The following is a 24,692-nucleotide window of genomic DNA, read 5'->3' as shown; positions in this document are numbered from 1 at the left end:
GCAGGGGAGGCAGTGCAAAATGACACACCCAAATCTAACTGCACAAGTACTGTATAGTAACACTGCCTCACCAGGGGCCAGATTCTATAAGCTTTAAAAGTGATAAGTTTCACAGTGATAAACAGCCAGCCAATCAGCTCCTACCTGCCATGTCACAGACTGTGTTTGAAAAAGTACTGTAAGTACAGTAGATATGCGGGGCGGCCGGGGAGTTTTTTTTTTTTTTTTTTAATGGGGAGCCAATCCCGGGAATCCCGGGATCTGGCATTTTTCAATCCCGAATCATGGGATTGAAAAAATGCCCCGGGATTGGCCACCCTAGTCGCCATGCTGGGAGGAGAGGGGAAGTCGTACAGTATGGACAGTATAATCCATGTACAGTAGCCCCTTTTTCAGAGACTCCATGCTGTCTCTGTCCCAGATGAAATCAGAGTAATGTACAGTACTGTACAGTACTTACCAGCTGCCACTGGCCTGGGGTGGGATGGTTCGGTTGGTCTGCGGGGGCGGGGGCGGAGGGTCATGTGGATGGGTGGGACTGCAGAAAAGAACAGAAAAAGAGGTTAGTTTGCAACATATTGTAATTTACTGTACAGTGTTATGGTCACCAAAATCTATTTTGGCTGAGGCATCCAGATGTGCCACATGGTTGGACCCCAGATACAGTACAGTAGGTACCGTATAAGGTACAGTACACACAATGACATGGACCCTTTTTCCCATACAATTCTACTGTACTGTATGTTGAATCGTATGGAAAATCGCATCGCATACAATTTGGGCGCATGTGATGCGATGCGATAATCACATTGAATCGGATTGTACTGTATGCCTTAAATTAAGGCATACAGTACAATCGTACAATAATATCGGGCGTGCAGATGCAGCATTACACCAGTACTGTACAGTACCTACAATACTGTACTTACCGACCGCGCTTGGACTAGGCTCCGGCAGGGTGGCGGCGAGGGTGGCCCTCTCCTCGAGGTGGGGGGGGAAGCTTTCAGATGCTGCAAATGTACAAAAAAGACGAAATAAAGACACTGTACAGTATAATCTCAAGCAGGGGTGTTTTTCAACAGGCTCCAGCAGGAACTGATGCCCTTATTCTGCCTCCTACAGTAGATGGACAAACCCATGTGCACTGCAGGGGAGGCAGTGCAAAATGACACACCCAAATCTAACTGCACAAGTACTGTATAGTAACACTGCCTCACCAGGGGCCAGATTCTATAAGCTTTAAAAGTGATAAGTTTCACAGTGATAAACAGCCAGCCAATCAGCTCCTACAGTACCTGCCATGTCACAGACTGTGTTTGAAAAATAACAGGCAGGAGCTGATTGGCTGGCTGTTTATCACTGTGAAACTTATCTCTTTTGAAGCTTATAGAATCTGGCCCCTGATGAGCACATGGGTTTGTCCATCTACAGTAAGAAGGATTTTGCCAGAGAGTGAAGCAGGTGTTACACAGTACACATGTCGGTCCCACAGATACTGTACTGTACTATACAGTATTTTCCGTTGCACAAGGTGGACCCACAGTTACAGTACTGTGCAGTATATGGCACACATGTGGGCACCACAAGTACTGTACTGTACTTTGCTGTACAGCAGGGGCGGACAAACCGGTCCTCAAGATCTACCAACGGTCCAGGTTTTCCATATCACCAAGCTGGAGCACAGCTGCAGTCATTACTACAGTACAGTAACTGTCACATTTTCAAACCTGCTGCATTCATTCCTACTATACAGATCCACGGGTTGCCTGAAAAACATGAACTGTTGGTACTGTAGATCTTGAGGAAAGGTTTGGCCACCCCTGCTGTACAGTATGTACAGTACTGTACAGTATTAGAGGGTTCACATGGTGGGCCCACAGATGTGATTAAGTACACATGTTGGGCCCACAATTACTGTAATATCCGGTACATGCTGTGTGCTGTTGTACAGTACAATACTGTACTTACCATCTGCACTGGGCAACTCCTGCTCCTCCGCACTGGTATCAATCACCAGGCGTCCTGTGTGTAAAAGATGGAGTACGTATCAAGTATCGTCATACAGTATACAGTTAAATAATAGTAGAAAATAGTGACCATAACAATGATTACCACTATCAGAGCTGTCAGACTCCTCCTCCAGCTGGGTGGGGGCAGAGGTGGCCCTCTCCTCCTGGGTGGCGGCAGGGAGGCTTTCTGGAGCTGCAAATGTCAAAAAAAAAAAGGACAAAATAAAGAGGGTGTATCGTGCAAGCAGGGGTATTTTTGAACAGGCTCCAGCAGGAACTGATGCCCTTACTCTGCTTCACTCTCTGACAAAATCCTCCCCACAGTAGATGGACAAACCCATGTGCACAGCAGGCGAGGCAGTGCAAAATGACACACCCAAATCTACTGTACAGTAGATACTGTAATTCTCTCTGCGCAAGTCCAGTAACACCGGCCTCACCTGCAGTGCACATGGGTTTGTCCATCCAAGAAGGATTTTGTCAGAGAGTGAAGAAGAACAAGGGCCTTAGTACATGCTGGAGCCTGTTCAAAAATACTTTTCCGGTACAGATGGTGAGAGCCCTGGTGTTATACTGTACAATACTTACCAACCGCGCTCAGAGACTCCTCCTCCAGCTGGGTGGGGGCAGAGGTGGCCCTCTCCTCCTGGGTGGCGGCTGGGAGGCTTTCTGGAGCTGCAAATGTCAAAAAAAAAAGGACAAAATAAAGAGGGTGTATCGTGCAAGCAGGGGTATTTTTGAACAGGCTCCAGCAGGAACTGATGCCCTTACTCTGCTTCACTCTCTGACAAAATCCTCCCCACAGTAGATGGACAAACCCATGTGCACAGCAGGCGAGGCAGTGCAAAATGACACACCCAAATCTACTGTACAGTAGATACTGTAATTCTCTCTGCGCAAGTCCAGTAACACCGGCCTCACCTGCAGTGCACATGGGTTTGTCCATCCAAGAAGGATTTTGTCAGAGAGTGAAGAAGAACAAGGGCCTCAGTACATGCTGGAGCCTGTTCAAAAATACTTTTCCGGTACAGATGGTGAGAGCCCTGGTGTTATACTGTACAATACTTACCAACCGCGCTCAGAGACTCCTCCTCCAGCTGGGTGGGGGCAGAGGTGGCCCTCTCCTCCTGGGTGGCGGCTGGGAGGCTTTCTGGAGCTGCAAATGTCAAAAAAAAAAGGACAAAATAAAGAGGGTGTATCGTGCAAGCAGGGGTATTTTTGAACAGGCTCCAGCAGGAACTGATGCCCTTACTCTGCTTCACTCTCTGACAAAATCCTCCCCACAGTAGATGGACAAACCCATGTGCACAGCAGGCGAGGCAGTGCAAAATGACACACCCAAATCTACTGTACAGTAGATACTGTAATTCTCTCTGCGCAAGTCCAGTAACACCGGCCTCACCTGCAGTGCACATGGGTTTGTCCATCCAAGAAGGATTTTGTCAGAGAGTGAAGAAGAACAAGGGCCTCAGTACATGCTGGAGCCTGTTCAAAAATACTTTTCCGGTACAGATGGTGAGAGCCCTGGTGTTATACTGTACAATACTTACCAACCGCGCTCAGAGACTCCTCCTCCAGCTGGGTGGGGGCAGAGGTGGCCCTCTCCTCCTGGGTGGCGGCTGGGAGGCTTTCTGGAGCTGCAAATGTCAAAAAAAAAAAGGACAAAATAAAGAGGGTGTATCGTGCAAGCAGGGGTATTTTTGAACAGGCTCCAGCAGGAACTGATGCCCTTACTCTGCTTCACTCTCTGACAAAATCCTCCCCACAGTAGATGGACAAACCCATGTGCACAGCAGGCGAGGCAGTGCAAAATGACACACCCAAATCTACTGTACAGTAGATACTGTAATTCTCTCTGCGCAAGTCCAGTAACACCGGCCTCACCTGCAGTGCACATGGGTTTGTCCATCCAAGAAGGATTTTGTCAGAGAGTGAAGAAGAACAAGGGCCTCAGTACATGCTGGAGCCTGTTCGAAAATACTTTTCCGGTACAGATGGTGAGAGCCCTGGTGTTATACTGTACAATACTTACCAACCGCGCTCAGAGACTCCTCCTCCAGCTGGGTGGGGGCAGAGGTGGCCCTCTCCTCCTGGGTGGCGGCTGGGAGGCTTTCTGGAGCTGCAAATGTCAAAAAAAAAAAGGACAAAATAAAGAGGGTGTATCGTGCAAGCAGGGGTATTTTTGAACAGGCTCCAGCAGGAACTGATGCCCTTACTCTGCTTCACTCTCTGACAAAATCCTCCCCACAGTAGATGGACAAACCCATGTGCACAGCAGGCGAGGCAGTGCAAAATGACACACCCAAATCTACTGTACAGTAGATACTGTAATTCTCTCTGCGCAAGTCCAGTAACACCGGCCTCACCTGCAGTGCACATGGGTTTGTCCATCCAAGAAGGATTTTGTCAGAGAGTGAAGAAGAACAAGGGCCTCAGTACATGCTGGAGCCTGTTCAAAAATACTTTTCCGGTACAGATGGTGAGAGCCCTGGTGTTATACTGTACAATACTTACCAACCGCGCTCAGAGACTCCTCCTCCAGCTGGGTGGGGGCAGAGGTGGCCCTCTCCTCCTGGGTGGCGGCTGGGAGGCTTTCTGGAGCTGCAAATGTCAAAAAAAAAAAGGACAAAATAAAGAGGGTGTATCGTGCAAGCAGGGGTATTTTTGAACAGGCTCCAGCAGGAACTGATGCCCTTACTCTGCTTCACTCTCTGACAAAATCCTCCCCACAGTAGATGGACAAACCCATGTGCACAGCAGGCGAGGCAGTGCAAAATGACACACCCAAATCTACTGTACAGTAGATACTGTAATTCTCTCTGCGCAAGTCCAGTAACACCGGCCTCACCTGCAGTGCACATGGGTTTGTCCATCCAAGAAGGATTTTGTCAGAGAGTGAAGAAGAACAAGGGCCTCAGTACATGCTGGAGCCTGTTCAAAAATACTTTTCCGGTACAGATGGTGAGAGCCCTGGTGTTATACTGTACAATACTTACCAACCGCGCTCAGAGACTCCTCCTCCAGCTGGGTGGGGGCAGAGGTGGCCCTCTCCTCCTGGGTGGCGGCTGGGAGGCTTTCTGGAGCTGCAAATGTCAAAAAAAAAAAGGACAAAATAAAGAGGGTGTATCGTGCAAGCAGGGGTATTTTTGAACAGGCTCCAGCAGGAACTGATGCCCTTACTCTGCTTCACTCTCTGACAAAATCCTCCCCACAGTAGATGGACAAACCCATGTGCACAGCAGGCGAGGCAGTGCAAAATGACACACCCAAATCTACTGTACAGTAGATACTGTAATTCTCTCTGCGCAAGTCCAGTAACACCGGCCTCACCTGCAGTGCACATGGGTTTGTCCATCCAAGAAGGATTTTGTCAGAGAGTGAAGAAGAACAAGGGCCTCAGTACATGCTGGAGCCTGTTCAAAAATACTTTTCCGGTACAGATGGTGAGAGCCCTGGTGTTATACTGTACAATACTTACCAACCGCGCTCAGAGACTCCTCCTCCAGCTGGGTGGGGGCAGAGGTGGCCCTCTCCTCCTGGGTGGCGGCTGGGAGGCTTTCTGGAGCTGCAAATGTCAAAAAAAAAAAGGACAAAATAAAGAGGGTGTATCGTGCAAGCAGGGGTATTTTTGAACAGGCTCCAGCAGGAACTGATGCCCTTACTCTGCTTCACTCTCTGACAAAATCCTCCCCACAGTAGATGGACAAACCCATGTGCACAGCAGGCGAGGCAGTGCAAAATGACACACCCAAATCTACTGTACAGTAGATACTGTAATTCTCTCTGCGCAAGTCCAGTAACACCGGCCTCACCTGCAGTGCACATGGGTTTGTCCATCCAAGAAGGATTTTGTCAGAGAGTGAAGAAGAACAAGGGCCTCAGTACATGCTGGAGCCTGTTCAAAAATACTTTTCCGGTACAGATGGTGAGAGCCCTGGTGTTATACTGTACAATACTTACCAACCGCGCTCAGAGACTCCTCCTCCAGCTGGGTGGGGGCAGAGGTGGCCCTCTCCTCCTGGGTGGCGGCTGGGAGGCTTTCTGGAGCTGCAAATGTCAAAAAAAAAAAGGACAAAATAAAGAGGGTGTATCGTGCAAGCAGGGGTATTTTTGAACAGGCTCCAGCAGGAACTGATGCCCTTACTCTGCTTCACTCTCTGACAAAATCCTCCCCACAGTAGATGGACAAACCCATGTGCACAGCAGGCGAGGCAGTGCAAAATGACACACCCAAATCTACTGTACAGTAGATACTGTAATTCTCTCTGCGCAAGTCCAGTAACACCTGCCTCACCTGCAGTGCACATGGGTTTGTCCATCCAAGAAGGATTTTGTCAGAGAGTGAAGAAGAACAAGGGCCTCAGTACATGCTGGAGCCTGTTCAAAAATACTTTTCCGGTACAGATGGTGAGAGCCCTGGTGTTATACTGTACAATACTTACCAACCGCGCTCAGAGACTCCTCCTCCAGCTGGGTGGGGGCAGAGGTGGCCCTCTCCTCCTGGGTGGCGGCTGGGAGGCTTTCTGGAGCTGCAAATGTCAAAAAAAAAAAGGACAAAATAAAGAGGGTGTATCGTGCAAGCAGGGGTATTTTTGAACAGGCTCCAGCAGGAACTGATGCCCTTACTCTGCTTCACTCTCTGACAAAATCCTCCCCACAGTAGATGGACAAACCCATGTGCACAGCAGGCGAGGCAGTGCAAAATGACACACCCAAATCTACTGTACAGTAGATACTGTAATTCTCTCTGCGCAAGTCCAGTAACACCTGCCTCACCTGCAGTGCACATGGGTTTGTCCATCCAAGAAGGATTTTGTCAGAGAGTGAAGAAGAACAAGGGCCTCAGTACATGCTGGAGCCTGTTCAAAAATACTTTTCCGGTACAGATGGTGAGAGCCCTGGTGTTATACTGTACAATACTTACCAACCGCGCTCAGAGACTCCTCCTCCAGCTGGGTGGGGGCAGAGGTGGCCCTCTCCTCCTGGGTGGCGGCTGGGAGGCTTTCTGGAGCTGCAAATGTCAAAAAAAAAAAGGACAAAATAAAGAGGGTGTATCGTGCAAGCAGGGGTATTTTTGAACAGGCTCCAGCAGGAACTGATGCCCTTACTCTGCTTCACTCTCTGACAAAATCCTCCCCACAGTAGATGGACAAACCCATGTGCACAGCAGGCGAGGCAGTGCAAAATGACACACCCAAATCTACTGTACAGTAGATACTGTAATTCTCTCTGCGCAAGTCCAGTAACACCGGCCTCACCTGCAGTGCACATGGGTTTGTCCATCCAAGAAGGATTTTGTCAGAGAGTGAAGAAGAACAAGGGCCTCAGTACATGCTGGAGCCTGTTCAAAAATACTTTTCCGGTACAGATGGTGAGAGCCCTGGTGTTATACTGTACAATACTTACCAACCGCGCTCAGAGACTCCTCCTCCAGCTGGGTGGGGGCAGAGGTGGCCCTCTCCTCCTGGGTGGCGGCTGGGAGGCTTTCTGGAGCTGCAAATGTCAAAAAAAAAAAGGACAAAATAAAGAGGGTGTATCGTGCAAGCAGGGGTATTTTTGAACAGGCTCCAGCAGGAACTGATGCCCTTACTCTGCTTCACTCTCTGACAAAATCCTCCCCACAGTAGATGGACAAACCCATGTGCACAGCAGGCGAGGCAGTGCAAAATGACACACCCAAATCTACTGTACAGTAGATACTGTAATTCTCTCTGCGCAAGTCCAGTAACACCTGCCTCACCTGCAGTGCACATGGGTTTGTCCATCCAAGAAGGATTTTGTCAGAGAGTGAAGAAGAACAAGGGCCTCAGTACATGCTGGAGCCTGTTCAAAAATACTTTTCCGGTACAGATGGTGAGAGCCCTGGTGTTATACTGTACAATACTTACCAACCGCGCTCAGAGACTCCTCCTCCAGCTGGGTGGGGGCAGAGGTGGCCCTCTCCTCCTGGGTGGCGGCTGGGAGGCTTTCTGGAGCTGCAAATGTCAAAAAAAAAAAGGACAAAATAAAGAGGGTGTATCGTGCAAGCAGGGGTATTTTTGAACAGGCTCCAGCAGGAACTGATGCCCTTACTCTGCTTCACTCTCTGACAAAATCCTCCCCACAGTAGATGGACAAACCCATGTGCACAGCAGGCGAGGCAGTGCAAAATGACACACCCAAATCTACTGTACAGTAGATACTGTAATTCTCTCTGCGCAAGTCCAGTAACACCGGCCTCACCTGCAGTGCACATGGGTTTGTCCATCCAAGAAGGATTTTGTCAGAGAGTGAAGAAGAACAAGGGCCTCAGTACATGCTGGAGCCTGTTCAAAAATACTTTTCCGGTACAGATGGTGAGAGCCCTGGTGTTATACTGTACAATACTTACCAACCGCGCTCAGAGACTCCTCCTCCAGCTGGGTGGGGGCAGAGGTGGCCCTCTCCTCCTGGGTGGCGGCTGGGAGGCTTTCTGGAGCTGCAAATGTCAAAAAAAAAAAGGACAAAATAAAGAGGGTGTATCGTGCAAGCAGGGGTATTTTTGAACAGGCTCCAGCAGGAACTGATGCCCTTACTCTGCTTCACTCTCTGACAAAATCCTCCCCACAGTAGATGGACAAACCCATGTGCACAGCAGGCGAGGCAGTGCAAAATGACACACCCAAATCTACTGTACAGTAGATACTGTAATTCTCTCTGCGCAAGTCCAGTAACACCGGCCTCACCTGCAGTGCACATGGGTTTGTCCATCCAAGAAGGATTTTGTCAGAGAGTGAAGAAGAACAAGGGCCTCAGTACATGCTGGAGCCTGTTCAAAAATACTTTTCCGGTACAGATGGTGAGAGCCCTGGTGTTATACTGTACAATACTTACCAACCGCGCTCAGAGACTCCTCCTCCAGCTGGGTGGGGGCAGAGGTGGCCCTCTCCTCCTGGGTGGCGGCTGGGAGGCTTTCTGGAGCTGCAAATGTCAAAAAAAAAAAGGACAAAATAAAGAGGGTGTATCGTGCAAGCAGGGGTATTTTTGAACAGGCTCCAGCAGGAACTGATGCCCTTACTCTGCTTCACTCTCTGACAAAATCCTCCCCACAGTAGATGGACAAACCCATGTGCACAGCAGGCGAGGCAGTGCAAAATGACACACCCAAATCTACTGTACAGTAGATACTGTAATTCTCTCTGCGCAAGTCCAGTAACACCTGCCTCACCTGCAGTGCACATGGGTTTGTCCATCCAAGAAGGATTTTGTCAGAGAGTGAAGAAGAACAAGGGCCTCAGTACATGCTGGAGCCTGTTCAAAAATACTTTTCCGGTACAGATGGTGAGAGCCCTGGTGTTATACTGTACAATACTTACCAACCGCGCTCAGAGACTCCTCCTCCAGCTGGGTGGGGGCAGAGGTGGCCCTCTCCTCCTGGGTGGCGGCTGGGAGGCTTTCTGGAGCTGCAAATGTCAAAAAAAAAAAGGACAAAATAAAGAGGGTGTATCGTGCAAGCAGGGGTATTTTTGAACAGGCTCCAGCAGGAACTGATGCCCTTACTCTGCTTCACTCTCTGACAAAATCCTCCCCACAGTAGATGGACAAACCCATGTGCACAGCAGGCGAGGCAGTGCAAAATGACACACCCAAATCTACTGTACAGTAGATACTGTAATTCTCTCTGCGCAAGTCCAGTAACACCGGCCTCACCTGCAGTGCACATGGGTTTGTCCATCCAAGAAGGATTTTGTCAGAGAGTGAAGAAGAACAAGGGCCTCAGTACATGCTGGAGCCTGTTCAAAAATACTTTTCCGGTACAGATGGTGAGAGCCCTGGTGTTATACTGTACAATACTTACCAACCGCGCTCAGAGACTCCTCCTCCAGCTGGGTGGGGGCAGAGGTGGCCCTCTCCTCCTGGGTGGCGGCTGGGAGGCTTTCTGGAGCTGCGACATCCACTGGGACTGCGGAAAAGCACACAAAAAAACTACTATAAAGTACAATGTGTTAAGGTACTGTATCAACACTACAGTACATACTGTACTGTGCAGTACATAACAGTACAGTACAGTACAGTACAGTACCTGCCAAAATGACCCATTCCAGGAGGGATGAAATGCTGTGGTCCTGTACAGTATCCCACATGTTTGAAAGTCAATATGCAATGTTCCGCTCTGTACTGTATACAGTATACTGTACTGTACTTACAGTGGCGGTGCTGTCTCTCCCGCAGCGTCATCCTGCTGATACCTGGAAAAATAAGAAATACAGTGCGTAAGGCATACTGTAATTACTGCAGATACAGTATTTGTAGGCCCCATATCAAAAGTTTGTAAGGGCCCACAATTTACTGTACAGTACTGTACAGTATGTCATGAAAACCAATGCTGTAGGAAATCACCCATGGCAACAAGCATGTACTGTACAGCATACAGTAGTTGCCTTCCCTCTTCAGCAGGAGACTCCCTGAAATACTGCACAGTACTGTAGCAGCAATCTCCATCTCTCTCTCATTAGTCCTACACATTATGCCATACTGTACACCAAAATACTGTACAGTACCTACTGTATTACAGTACAGTATGTACAGTATTTTACCACATTCCATAATGTCCATTACCCATTACTACACACACTATAATGCTCATTGCATATTAGGGGGTTAACATGCTCGTTGCCATGGGATGAACCTGGTCTTCCAGGTGTTGCACACTCTGGAAGGGATTAACATGCTCATTGCAAAGAATTTACTGTACAGTACATGATCTGCCATGGATTCCGGGGGTTAACATGTTGACATCACCCCAACCATGGGCTGGAAACCAGGTCTGGTGGCTGCAGGAATGGGAATGTAAGAAGTGGGGTCCAGGCCCTGGAGTTGGAGAGCGGAACAATGCTCAGAAGGACCTGTCTAATACTGCTCCCCCCAAATCTGTATCAATACCACTGCTGAACAGCTGACTCTGGCGCTCTCAGACCCGGTCCAAAAAACCTCTCTGTCCAGGTCAGCGCCCCCCCCCCCCCCCACACAATACAGTATCTCCATGTACAGTACAGTAGTGTACTGTATGGAAGTACTGTAGACACACCCTTCAGGTGGAGAATGACACACCCCCTAATTCTAAATTCTAATTCTAATAGCAAGTTCTGTAAAATCTACCTGAACAGTTGTACAGCAATCAGCACATTAAAAAAAAATACAGGTACAGTATACTGTAAAATCCACCATGGCAACAAGTAAAAAAATACTGTATACAATAGCACTCAACATTGTACAGGTACAGTATGTACAGTACTTACTTTGCCTGAGGGAGTGCAGCAGTTGAGGGTCCCGACGGACCAGGTCGGACCATCTCCTCTGGAGGCTCCTAACTGGCCTGTCTCTATGGAACCTCACCCTGATGGCTTGACGGGCCCCCTGGTAGGCCTCCACAATCTCCCGATTAGAGACCAGGAGCCTGTCCCGCCAAGCCACCAGGGTGAGGAGCTCCCCTCTGCCAAAGGGCCTTGCCCTCCTGACTCTGCCAGTGTCCGACATACTGTACTGAACAGATACTAGCGATACAGATAATGGCGCCTACAGTACACTGCATTAGCGTGTGCGCCGTGCGTCCTATGCGCCGTGCGTGCTATGCGCCGTGCGTGCTATGCGCCGTGCGTCCTGTGCGGAACAGCGTCCCATTCTGTGCGCCCGCCGCTGAGTAGTGGGTACAGTAGTTTATCAGTAGTTTATCAGTAGTTTTTATATACTGTAATAAATTACTTATACAATATACTGTAAAATGTAATACTATACTGTAAATATAAATAATTATATTTTAATCACACAGTATATTGTCAATAATTATATCTTAGTTAAAACTGTAAAATTTGATACTATAATATTAAAGGTTTAACGCCGTAATCGAACACGGGTCTCCGGCGTGAAACACCATGCAGATAACCACTACACTACAGCCAAGAACTGTACAGTGTAATGACTACTATACTACCATGACTGATTCTACACCCAGCCTGTAGCTTAACAGTCAGGAGCTGACGGGGAAAGCAGGGCCTAGCGACGGGGAGCGGATACCGTCGTTGCTGCTCGAGCGTCTCATTAGCTCGAGCGTCTCATTAGCTCGAGCGTCCCGTTAGCTCGAGCGTCATGCGTAATGCTGCAAAACCATATTGTGACCAAGTTTCCAATATTGTGACCGCCTTTAGAACAATACTGTACTGTATACTGAGACGCATAGCGTCCGTGTCGTACAACCTTTAGAACTACAGTACGGTGTTTGATGTTACGCATTAGCCTCTGTGCGGCTACATCTCCTAACTGTCACTGCGTCTATAGACGCAGTGACAGTTAGAAGCCATGACGTACATGTACGTCATGTGTCGGGAAGTACCTCCCGGCCATGACGTACATGTACGACACTCTCTGTCCGCATCAGCATGATGCACTCTCGGCTGAAGAGACTGGATCACGCTCGTGCCAGCGGCATTAGAGAGGTGCTCATCGTATAATAAAGTTCATGTAATTCCTGCGCATCATGCACGCGCTGAAGCACAAATCTTACGCATGCGCAAATGAGGTTTTTAAAAGTGACATCTGGTGGTTGGTCTGTGATATTGCACTCGTCGTGAAGCGCCACGGCGATTCGCTACATGTATGCGCCATGGCGTGTGTCGGTAACATCGCCATAGGCGGCAATAATAAGGCCGGCGCCATCTGTATGGCCAGGGGTCTACACTGCTGTTGACGCCCCTGTATGTATATATATATGTATGTATGTGTACATATATATATATATATATAACAGGAACAAAATTGAGGCAGCACTCGACAGACTGCATAAACAAGGGTCCTTTAATCCGACATGTTTCGGGGTTACCCCCCGTCGTCAGGGACAAACAGCTTGACAAACATCTAGTGCACAGTACACAGTATAAATAGCCCCACATACAGACAAAACCCGCCCCCACCAATCAATCACTTACCAATACTCTGCACCTGCCGGGCAGAGGTCCGTACCGCGCCATCAGCGTGGACCGGAAGGTCCCGCTGCTGCAGTCTTCCCCCCGCGCCCGACAGCTGAGCCACTTAGTTCCCCCACCCGGACGCCATCCTGACGGCTGTATACGCCCCCCTTTTTTTTCTGTTGACTTATATTTGTTTATTTTGGTTTCTAGGTTACCATGTCTCTGCCGTCTGAGCGGCACTGTTCTCAAACCGGATATCCGGTCCTGGCTGGCAATACGGAGTGGCGGGGGTTGGCAGAAGTCTGGCAGCATTACATTCTTGCCGCCCGCCAGCCTCTGAGCCGACTTATACAGCCGTCAGGATGGCGTCCGGGTGGGGGAACTAAGTTGCTCAGCTGTCGGGCGCGGGGGGAAGACTGCAGCAGCGGGACCTTCCGGTCCACGCTGATGGCGCGGTACGGACCTCTGCCCGGCAGGTGCAGAGTATTGGTAAGTGATTGATTGGTGGGGGCGGGTTTTGTCTGTATGTGGGGCTATTTATACTGTGTACTGTGCACTAGATGTTTGTCAAGCTGTTTGTCCCTGACGACGGGGGGTAACCCCGAAACATGTCGGATTAAAGGACCCTTGTTTATGCAGTCTGTCGAGTGCCGCCTCCATTTTGTTCCTGTTGTATGCTGATCCCTGTGATTGACAAAGGAAGGCACCCCAGCATTTGTACCCTTTATTGGACTTTATATTCTGCTACTGAGTGCCAGTTTCCCAGCCTGTTTATATATATATATATATATTATTTATATACATTTGGTCTATCTATAATATTTTAACTGACCCAGCATATACTGGGTCACCTAAGTGTCCATCTCCGTGCTTTGCTCCGCCCCTCTGGAAACCCCCTTCTGAAAATCCTGAGTTTGCCACTGCAGGGGAAACCACTTGTGGGCAGTGGGCTCCTGTGGGGTTTCCCTGTGGTCCAGATGGCGAGTCCAACCCTGAATTATTGCATCTACTGTAGTTCATGTGAGTGCAATCAGTAGAAAATACATTAATGTTTAGCGATATATACGGATGGTGTAATGGTTAGCATCTTAATAGTTGTCGGGGATTCGAAAAGATGATGATTATAAGATTATAAGAGTTCAAATGAACAGACTTTTTGGCCTTATTATTAAAAATAAAAATCCTAAAATATAACAATCCTTTATGCTACATCTCATACTGCCAATAGAAAGCTATGGGGACTGCTGTCGCAATCATTCTTAAGACAGGGACCACTGCAGATCTATATTTTGTGTTATACTCTTCGTAACTTGCTCCAATACTACATATTTTGGCAACCCTCCACAGAGTTTAAATTAATTATTAGTATTATTGGAGAACTGACATGAATTTTTAGTTATAAGTGGGTCACCTTCAAATGATGTTGGTGTGTCTGAAACTGAGGGCCTTATTCTGCTCAATACGGTGGGACCGTATACGGGCGGATCAGTTTTTTTTTCATCGGTGCATGCGTAGCTTTCGCAATGCGCAGGTGCGGTGACCTCACACTGCTCACGGACAGGTCTCTCCATGCGAAAAAAACCTGTCCGCAAGAGTACGGTCATTGTGGGCGGCATGGGGGCGTTTTTAGGGGAGCGACCGGAATAATGAGGAAAACTGGGCGTAAACATGGGCGTACACGGGGGTGTGCACCAAAAATGTTCGATCGACGAATGCACCATGCATTTTGGGCCAAAAACAGGCGGACGCCAAAGATAGCTCCAGACCACCCCTAGAGATACCGTATGAGAGCGGACGCCTGGGTCTGCTAATTAACTCTGATTACTACACCTGAATGTAATAAGCAATGCTGCAGGCTATTAAGTGAAAACCATTATTTCACTACCTGCAAGCCACACACAGCCCTCAAACACATTGGAAGCATATCTTTCTACACTTCTCAACATGTAAATGTTGTTTTAATTTTAGGTAAGATTCATTCTAAGACCTGCTTATATATGTCAAGGTAGTTATTTTATAACCATCTACGCCCATTCAGTAAGTGTTTTGTATACTTTAAAAAGTAGGACACTCAATTCACAGAAGTCAACATGTGTCAACTTTTTCACTGGAACACCAACATAACTTTATTTAAAAGTAAAACCAATGTGGGGACACATAGATAGTGAGTAAAATGCCACATTAGAACATAATAAATATACATGTAATGAGGGTTAAAATGTTGTTTTATTAGGTTGTATATTAAGGTAGACAATTGAGTTAATAGAAAACAATTATTGAATAACAGTTAGAATAATTAATTACCGTATATACTCGAGTATAAGTCGACCCGAACATAAGCCGAGGCACCTTTTATATTTTACAACAAAAAACTGGGAAAACTTATTGACTCAAGTGGGACCCTCACTCGAGTATAAACCGAGGGGGGCTTTTTCAGCATAAAAACTGTTCTGAAAAAGTAGGCTTATACTCGAGTATATATGGTAATTGCCTTAATTATAGTTGAAAGGCAAGATTTGCAGTGCCATATATGAAGGGTATGCCACCGTGCACGGACGTACGCTCACTCTCACGATCGGTGACACACACTGAGTTTTCCATTGAAAAAAAGCGAGACCAGTCCGTGCACTGTGGCGTACGCTCAGATATACGCAAGATGTCGGTGGGAAAAACGGACGATACCCGTCCGTATACGGTGGCGTACACTCTGTTGTATGCCAGTTATCGGTGGCTAAGAGGAGATCCGTCCGTGTACGGTGGCGTACGCTCAAGTGTACACCACTCCCCATTGTCAGTGTTTGTGACCGTCCGTGTGCGGCTGTTTTGTGGGCGGACTTACGCTCACCGTCTGCGTATGGGAAACGTACGGTGAAACGGACCGTACGTACGTTGCACCGACCTAACCAGAATAAGGCCCTGAATGTGTTTTCCCTTAAGTCACATGTGATTTAGGTGTTTATAATAGCTGCACATTGCAGTTTTTAGACAATGTATGTTTTAATGTAACTCGATAACAGGGATTAAAAGTTTTTTCAATGCATGCAAAAAAAATATATAGTTTTCACCCCTTATACTGCAACATAGATTACCCAGGTGCAAATCTAGGGGGCAATTCTGGTTAGCTCGGTAAACTGCAAAGCTCACAGCCACTTGCCGCTGGCAGACATCATTCCGACCGCATACCCATGTGAACGCCCAGTTTTTTCATGGGGATGCTGATAAAATGCTGGCCATTCCCATGGGCTGTCCCCTTCCCCACCGCTGTCCGCCCCTGGCCCACCCCGATGTATGCGAATGGCTCGGTGACTATGCAAGTTGCGGAAGCCATTCGCAAATGAGCTCTGTACATGCGCAAAATAGACCATGCTCATGCACAGTCGCAAAAACATTGGGATGGGGCCAAACTCACAGCTTTGCGAGTCAATCAGAATAACCCCCATAGTCCCGTTAACTCTAAATAAGACCATTGCGCTTTAAAGAAAAAAAATCTAACTGCAAATCTAAATCTGACCGTACACCTATCTATCAAGCCAATCAAGAAATTCATTGGTTGGAATGAAAACCTAGTAATACTGTATGGAGAGCAAATAATATTGAACCTCTTGCAGCCACTGTATATTTCGAATATTGACAAAAAATGGTGGGCTGTGCAAGATGTTTATACATTGAGAACTGGTATAGCAAAATAAAATGAATATTGTGCATTTCAGCTGTCAAACATTTGAAAGACCCAGGACCACTGAGAAGGGGAAGATTGGCAATATACGCCACATAGAAGATTCCAGGTGGGCACATGAGCCTGTGGGGCCACCTGTTATGGGGTAGAGTGCAGCATGCTGGTGTGGGTGAGTTCAGGGGCAGAAGGTGGCAGGCTGGCAATGTGGGCTTGTAAGGGGACCACTTTAAATACCATCTGGATTTTGTAGAAAAAAACAGTGAAAGAGTTGAAAATTAGATATTAAGGGGCAGATTTATTAAGCTTGGAGAAGAGATAAACTGGAGATAAAGCAGAGAAAAGGTAAAAGGAGATAAAGCACCAGCCAATCAGCTGTGTTTGAAAAAGACAGTTGGGAGTTGATTGGCTGGTGCCTTATCTCCTTTTACCTTTTCTCCGCTTTATCTCCAGTTTATCTCTTCTCCAAGCTTAATAAATCTGCCCCTAAGTCTTAGAAATGATATAGGAAGACAAGATAGATAGCACCATTGAGGGTAGATTTATATGGACAGAGGCATGGTAGAGGAAGACTAGAGAAAATTAGGCTGCAATAGTCCAGGTTTAGATGACAATGGCATGAATGAGATATTTGGCTCCCTCCAGATTGAGTTAGTGTATGATGCTGGAGATGTCATGATTTAGGAGGATAACATGGATGTGGAGGTATATAGATGCAGGATTCAAGGATGATAACTAGGCAGCGGCAGTGGAGAGAGGATAGTACAGTATATGAAACAGAGGGGGTGCCGGGGAGACAATTAGCTAATACATTACATTTAAGAAAGTAAGACAACAAGGATGATATGGAAAAGAGACAATTGACAATGCTAGTACAGTTGCTAGTGGAGGTCAGAAAGGAGAAATACATTTGTGTAACATTATAGCATATAGGTGGTAATGAAGACTAGATAAATAGATGAGAAGGGGCCACATACAGAATATTTTGGAACATCACCTGGAAGAAAGAGAATGGAGGGTGGTGGAAGAGTTGGAAGTAAATACATAGAAATAACTGTTAGAAAGGTAGGAGTACAGCAATGAGAGAAAAGTGATTGTTGAAATCATATAGAAAATACCCTATATCCCCCATGAATTTGTCATTTAATTCTGTCTGCTACTGATCTGATCTGTCAGACAACTCTTGTCTCTGATACTCACTTCTGCAGTTTGACTGTTTACATCAACAGGGATTCTGTAGAAGACATGCTGACTGAAACATACAGTATGTGGCAATTTACAATGGCTTCCACATTATTTGGGAATTACCGTACATTGTGAACTATAAACTGTATTAACTACATTAACCATATTATTATTATTATTATTATTGTTATTGTTTATTTAGATGGCGACACAAGGGTTCCGCAACGCCTGACAATACATAGATGAGCAAAAGAACAAAACAAGAAAATAGCGATTTACGGTACAAATGCAAATTAGGACAAGTACATGGTAAATAAAAGACAATTGCAGCAGCGGACACTGACGTGTGGCAGAAATATATTCTTATAAAAGCACATGAGGAGAGAGGGCCCCATATCTGAGACATTATGAATCAGTATGCATATACGTATAATACATCTGCTTCCATACCAGTGGCGTAACTAAACATTTTGTGCCCCCCCTGCCAAAAAAGTTGGCACCCCTCCATACATTAATAATATTTTTTTTTACCTGCATGCTCATTGCCAGGGGGTTCATGCTCATTGCCAGGGGGTTACATGCTTGTTGCCAGCAGTTTCTTTCTCATTATCAGGGGGTTACATCCTCGTTGCCATGGTTTTCTTGTGCATTACCAGGGAGTTACATGCTCATTCCAGGGGTTTATGGATATTTGACTTGGTGTTACATTCTAGTTTTCAGGGAGTTATATGTTGCCAACATGTCGGGATTCTGGCACTATTGTGTAGCACTGTGCATGTGTGATGTCGTCAGACTGTGTGCAGGGGTGTGACCGTTACCTGGTGTTCCTCTTCTCCTTTCGGCACTGCTTGGCTGCGACCTGCCTGCTTCACTTGCCTGCAATTCAGAGGGAAGAGGGCACCCCAGGAAGACAATACCCCAAAACAACCACACAGAATGGTCACCACACGTGAGGACGGTGATCAAAATAATTTATTTTGCAGCAAAAAGGACGGTGGATCACCGCTAGGAAAGAGGTTAACAATGAAATGACAATAACACTGAAATACAATGCTTGGCAAAAGATATGAAGACAATTCCCCTTTATGATATTGTGTGCGATGGGGTCACTGTGGCACTGGTAGGCCACACTTCACACAATACGCTACAACAAATGCAATACACAGTTCTCCACAATAAATTCAAGTAAAGATGAAAGAATAAAGATGTTCTATAAAGAAGATATCGTGCGCGATGGGGCCACCTGTAACACCTGCAGGCCGCTATTCGCACGATATACTGCGTCACCAATATCACTATGCAATTGGATTACAGTGTAAACAATTCAAACCATCAAAAAGATATGCAATAGCTTTCACGTGAATGAAAATAGTATACAGAACTTATACCTTGCATAAATAACCATAAATGTCCATGCTGAAAGGATAAGTCCCTGAACTGCGCAGTTCTTTCAAGTAATAAGTTACCTGTTTGGCCTAGGTGCACCGTGTCCTTTAAATAGTTAATAATAGGATTTGTAATCCAGGTCAAAAGAGGTGTCCTGAATTTTGGCACAATGCCAGCACTGGGAGTTAACTTCACAAAAGGGTTCCAATGAAGGCTAGGCTGGCCGTTATGCTCTAAGGATACAAGTCTTCCAGTAAATGGCCCAATCGGCCTGCAAACAAGGCCAGGTGATATGATTCTTTTAGGGGATCACTCTTGTAATGGGCAACAGATGGGGCCGGGTGGAACTGGAGATAAGGTAGTCCACTCCTAATGTATAGGCCCTTGCTGGGGTAAGGTAGTCCTTTGCTTAATGTATAGGCCCTTGTTGGGGTGAGGTAGAGGATGGCCGGTATGCCACCAGAGGGACATGGCCCAGGGGCTGAGGGGTACTGTGAGGCACTGGGAGGGCACCAAATACCTGAACTCTCCTACAGGTTGCCAGCTCCGGCTGGTCACCGATCACTGAGGGGCGCAGGCTCTCAGGGTGAGGCAGCTCCGGGCTCCCTGGGTCACCGCCGCAGCCTTTTGTATCCTCTGCAGCTGCTGGCTATCACTCCCAGCGGCGCTGTCTGCACGGCCCTTCCTCTTCACAGCCGCCAGGCTGCTCTGGGTGTCGGCGGCTCCGTTTCCCCCACTTCTTGCCGGGATTGCGGCGCGGCTCTTCTCCCGTCAGGGGCACTGGCTGTCGCAGCTCTTCCCGTGACCGCATCACACACTCAGCGCCGGCGATATACGGCACACTGCACCTCACCCGTCTCCTTCTCAGTGCTGCCCCGTCTGCCTGACAGCACAACGCTCTGAGTAGGTCGACCCTCCGCTGCCACGGGTGCTGACTCCCACTCTCAGGTCAGTCCCTCCAGCACGCTAAGACCCACTTCTTGCTCCTTACTTGGCACGCTGCTCTGCTCCTCCTTTGGGACACTTGATACAAGTTTTTCTGTCCAGCAACAGGCTGGAACGCCCCTCTGGTTTGGCGCCCTGCTGAGCCACCAATGAAAACGGCCCCTTGAGCTTCAGGGATTCCAGGTGGGCACTGGGTCCTTATGCTTGCCTTACAGCAGGTTAACTTTGGGGTGGTTGCCTAGCAACCCCCCTCCCGAGGTCACCATATTTGAAAAGGGCAGCACTGCCCACTGACTTCTATCTGGGGGCACAGGAACGGGGTATCCCCAATTCTGGGATACCACACATGCTGCACTTTTGTAGAGCCGTTTTAGCAGATTCCATGTGGCTATCCAGACCGCATGGGATCTGCAGAGACCCTGTGGCCCTGGACCCCCTGACTCCCCAAGCCACCACTTGGACTGTGGTACTATAGTTACGCCACTGTTCTATACCACTGTATTCCTTTTATAAACACTCTATAAAACTAACTGAATCAAAAAAGAACATCAACACACAAAAAAGGATTTGCAAATGGCAGAGCTTTTTTTCTGAGGCTTTTCATTACATTTGGAATGTATGTCGAGTGCTCTCTTAGCTCTAGGGAGCTGTGAACACAATAGTTGTTTGATCTATGTCCCAAGCTAGCACTTTTGTCATTTTAGCATCTAGCAATAATAAGAATTTATCTGAAGACCTAATAGCATTCTCTCGATAAGTACTTTGAGTACCGAGACCCACTCTTTCATTGGATCTTTATTCTACCAACAACAAAAATATTACAATAGAGAGAAGTGATCCTCCATCTCAAAATACAAGAAAATGTAATAATAATTATTAATGTAACCTTTGAAATGTAGTTTTAAGAGAAGACTTGTAATATTGATATTTTCTACCCTTTGAAAACTTTACCACTTAACACAGTCCATTTATTTCAATCAAATTTTCCCCCTGAGATTGAAGATTAAATCACCATTTTCCGTTAATTACTTTTTTTGGAAAACTTTTCGATTTTTTTTCTAAAGTATCCCTTTATGTGATTTCTTTTTTTCCTTAGTAGCCTTGCGAACATCAGTAAAGTAGTAGTACATGTATCAAAGTGTTTGTTCTTTATTTTATCTGGTATAAATAGAGTACAGTATCTCCTAAAATGAAGGATGTCGTAACAGTTTGAAAATAGTTTCAAAAACAAAACATAAAAGGAAATAATTGTCAAAGCTACATAATTGCTCACACATATAGGACTTGCAATTTTAATGTAAAAATTTGCATTTTATATCGGTTCTAAAATGCACAAGGTTAGCAAGAGGATGGTTAAAAAAAACCCCATTACTCATCTGTAGCCCTGATTTAGAGTTGGACACAAACAAATACAATGTTGATGTTTTCACACTTGACCAATTATTTACTAATGTGCATGCACAAAATATTCTTGAAATCCCTTTGATGAATACGTTACCCTGAGTGTCCGTACAAATGTGCTACTGTGATACAGAAGAGCTGGTATCAGAACTGGAGAGGCAAAGTGATTGGTGTTATGAGCAATAAAATGGAGGTGGTCTGAAGGAAATGTGAAAAAATGCATCTTGTGGGCAATTTCTAGATGTGTTGAATGCATCTCACAGCATCGATAAGAACAGCACCACTGCTACAGAATACATGTTCATTCAAGCCATTCATAGGCAGGTGCAAGTGTCAATGCTGATGGTGGAATGTCTGTAAGAAACAGCTGTACTACATTATACAGCGATGCATAAAATGGGCCTGTCCGTGCTTGCTTGAAACTAGTATTCGCATATTATTGCACCCATCAATCTGCCAGTGGGTGTTTAAGCGGACACAGCAGCATCCATCTTTAAACACAAACCATACCAGAGATATGAAAAGCTATCATTGTACTTCTACAAGGGATCCTATAAGATCCTATAAGCACACAGGTGCACTGCAAATAAACCTCTGCTGTTAGCTGTATGATACCTACTTCTACTGTGATCAGCGGTGGCTCCTACCTGGATGGAGGAGAGGGGCTTCCACTGGTCATGCTGCCTGTTCCTTGCTGCCTTGCCCCTGCTGCCTCGTTCCCACCACTGGTAGTCCCAGGTCCCGGCACCTACACATTGTAGATGAAAGACACTGGGTCTGATGCATGCACTGGGTCTAGTGGAGCCAGACAATCTGGCTGTCCTGGAGGGAGAACACCTCCTGATGGGTCTGCCTGTCATTTGGGTTTCTGGCATGTAGGACATCTTATAAGATATCCCTGCCAGCCACAGTAAATCAGATGCAGTCTGTGCAATCTCACAGACTGTATCTGGCTGACTGAGATTAAGTAAGGTGGCGGATTTTCCTGGGGGAAGGGAGATACATAACTTTTAGAGGCAATAAAGATGCCTGCCTCAAGGCTTCAAGCCCTGGAGGAACCCCTGCTGTGTACCGCAACAGTACGGTACACAGCAGGATACAAATGTGACTGCTTCTCTTCCAGTGGAGCTCTGCTGCTGCATAGTTTGGCTCTATTCCAGGGTCCTGCTAACACTGGCAATAGGGGACAGGGTGGCTATAGTATGGTACTGCTCGGCCTGCGCTGCAGCATGCAACAGTGCACCTGCCACTACTGATGGACTGTGTGATAGGAAGTTGGTGAAAGCTTCAGCATGCTGCAGATAGCTTAATCTCTCACCAGACAATATTGCCCTGCTCTGTGAGACATTGCACCTTTTCTTCTTCATACTTGCCTGCACACACACATAAGTTACATCCTTTCTTGAAGGAGGGGAGTATCCTCTTTCAAACTTTGTGCTCTCTTAATAGTCATTGTCTGGTTATCACCACACCAGACAATAACTGTAATGGTACACACACACACAAAAAAAATTCTTTGCAGAATGGAGGAATTTGTCTACATTTTAAATTGATAGGTCTTGTTGGGCTTTCCCAACAAGACCTATAAATTTAAAATGTAGACAAAATCCTCCATTTCTGCAAAGAAAATTATATACTTCCAAAACACAGGAAGCATTTAATGAATTTAAAAAAATGCATTCTAAATTAAATTCATTATTTATTTTTTATTTTTTTTGTTGTCAAAACCTATTGTACACATAGAATCCTGCTGTTTACTATTTTGGAACTGAAATTATTGGCACAACATAAACCACAAGGTATTTATTTGTGGTGCTTATAAGATTAAAACATGTTGGTTTTTGGTTCCTTTCTTGTAGTTTCAATAGAAACACTTTTTTGCCCATTTGGGTACATTTTTTTATAGATTTTATGTATGTTACAAAGAGCAAAATAAATCGTCTTCTGAAAAAAAAAACCCCCTAAGGTATTATTTGTTTGTACAGTATATTGCATAGACAAATTATTGGTATTGATGATGGCACTGTATGTGAGGAGAGCAAAGTTTACCTCAGTACAGGGGTGAGAAAACCTGTACATGGATGGCATTAAATGTTTCTGACGCCATTTTGATATTACACAGATACTTGGGGGTAGTCAATCCTGGATTCTGACTGGCGGAACGTTCCTGGCCCATTTTTACCTGGCTTGACTGTTTCTTCACAGGTGGAATTCAATGTTCCACCTGTCCAGTAGCAAAGAGGGGGCTTGCTGGCGAAAACAACCGTGGATTGTCGAGATTCAGCCATAAATTAGACAATCCATTTCCGACAAAACAGAACACAGTGGTCGCAAATGGCAGCATTAAATAGGCAGTGGGTGCAATTTCCACTGTCGGAAAAAGCACCCAGGATTGAATTTCCCCCTTATTATTTTTTTCAATATGATTTTTAATAAAAAAATTATTATTTCCCAACACATACTGTGTTTGGCTATTTGTGATCTAAAACAGCATCAACAGCATCATCTATATATACATATATATATATATACATATATATATATGTACAACTGCGGATAGCACTCCTCAACGTGACACCGTGCCCGGTGCCTTCCCAGGAATCTCCTCGATGGGGAGCCAAAACATAGCAATCTGGCGGGCGGCACTCGGAAATAATTCACCTCAGGAAAGCGGTATTCAGTTAATGTTTCAAAGGCTCTTTATTATGGCTTCGTCATCAGGTCCTGATCTATATGTGTATGTTCTATACACTACATATGTAATGAGTTAAACACTTATGAATAATACAGCACTTGTAAAATGTTTTAAATGTTTATGTTTTTTTTTTCTATTTGCAATCGGACAATTGTTATACTCAGGATCAAAGTTTAATATTTCTTATAGTTTTTATTTAATAAATGTTTATTCTTTTGCTGGAATAATTTAATGGACCTCAATTATGGTGTGTACACACGGGTACAATCAGCATGAGATTTTGACTATATAGTCAAAATCACATGCACATCGTATGCAGATCGTATGCAGATGGCACAGGTTTTTTACCTTGCGATCCCGATGCGCACTCCCATGGCAGCACAAATTGAAACCCAGATAGACAGGGCAGCAATGACTATATAGTGCAAATCGAATGTAGATAGCATGAATTGTATGTAAATAGTACAGGGGTAGCA

Source organism: Crinia signifera, chromosome 1 (genome assembly GCF_055691185.1).
Source record: "Crinia signifera chromosome 1, ASM5569118v1, whole genome shotgun sequence".
Taxonomy (NCBI): domain Eukaryota; kingdom Metazoa; phylum Chordata; class Amphibia; order Anura; family Myobatrachidae; genus Crinia; species Crinia signifera.
This window is presented reverse-complemented; position numbering follows the sequence as displayed.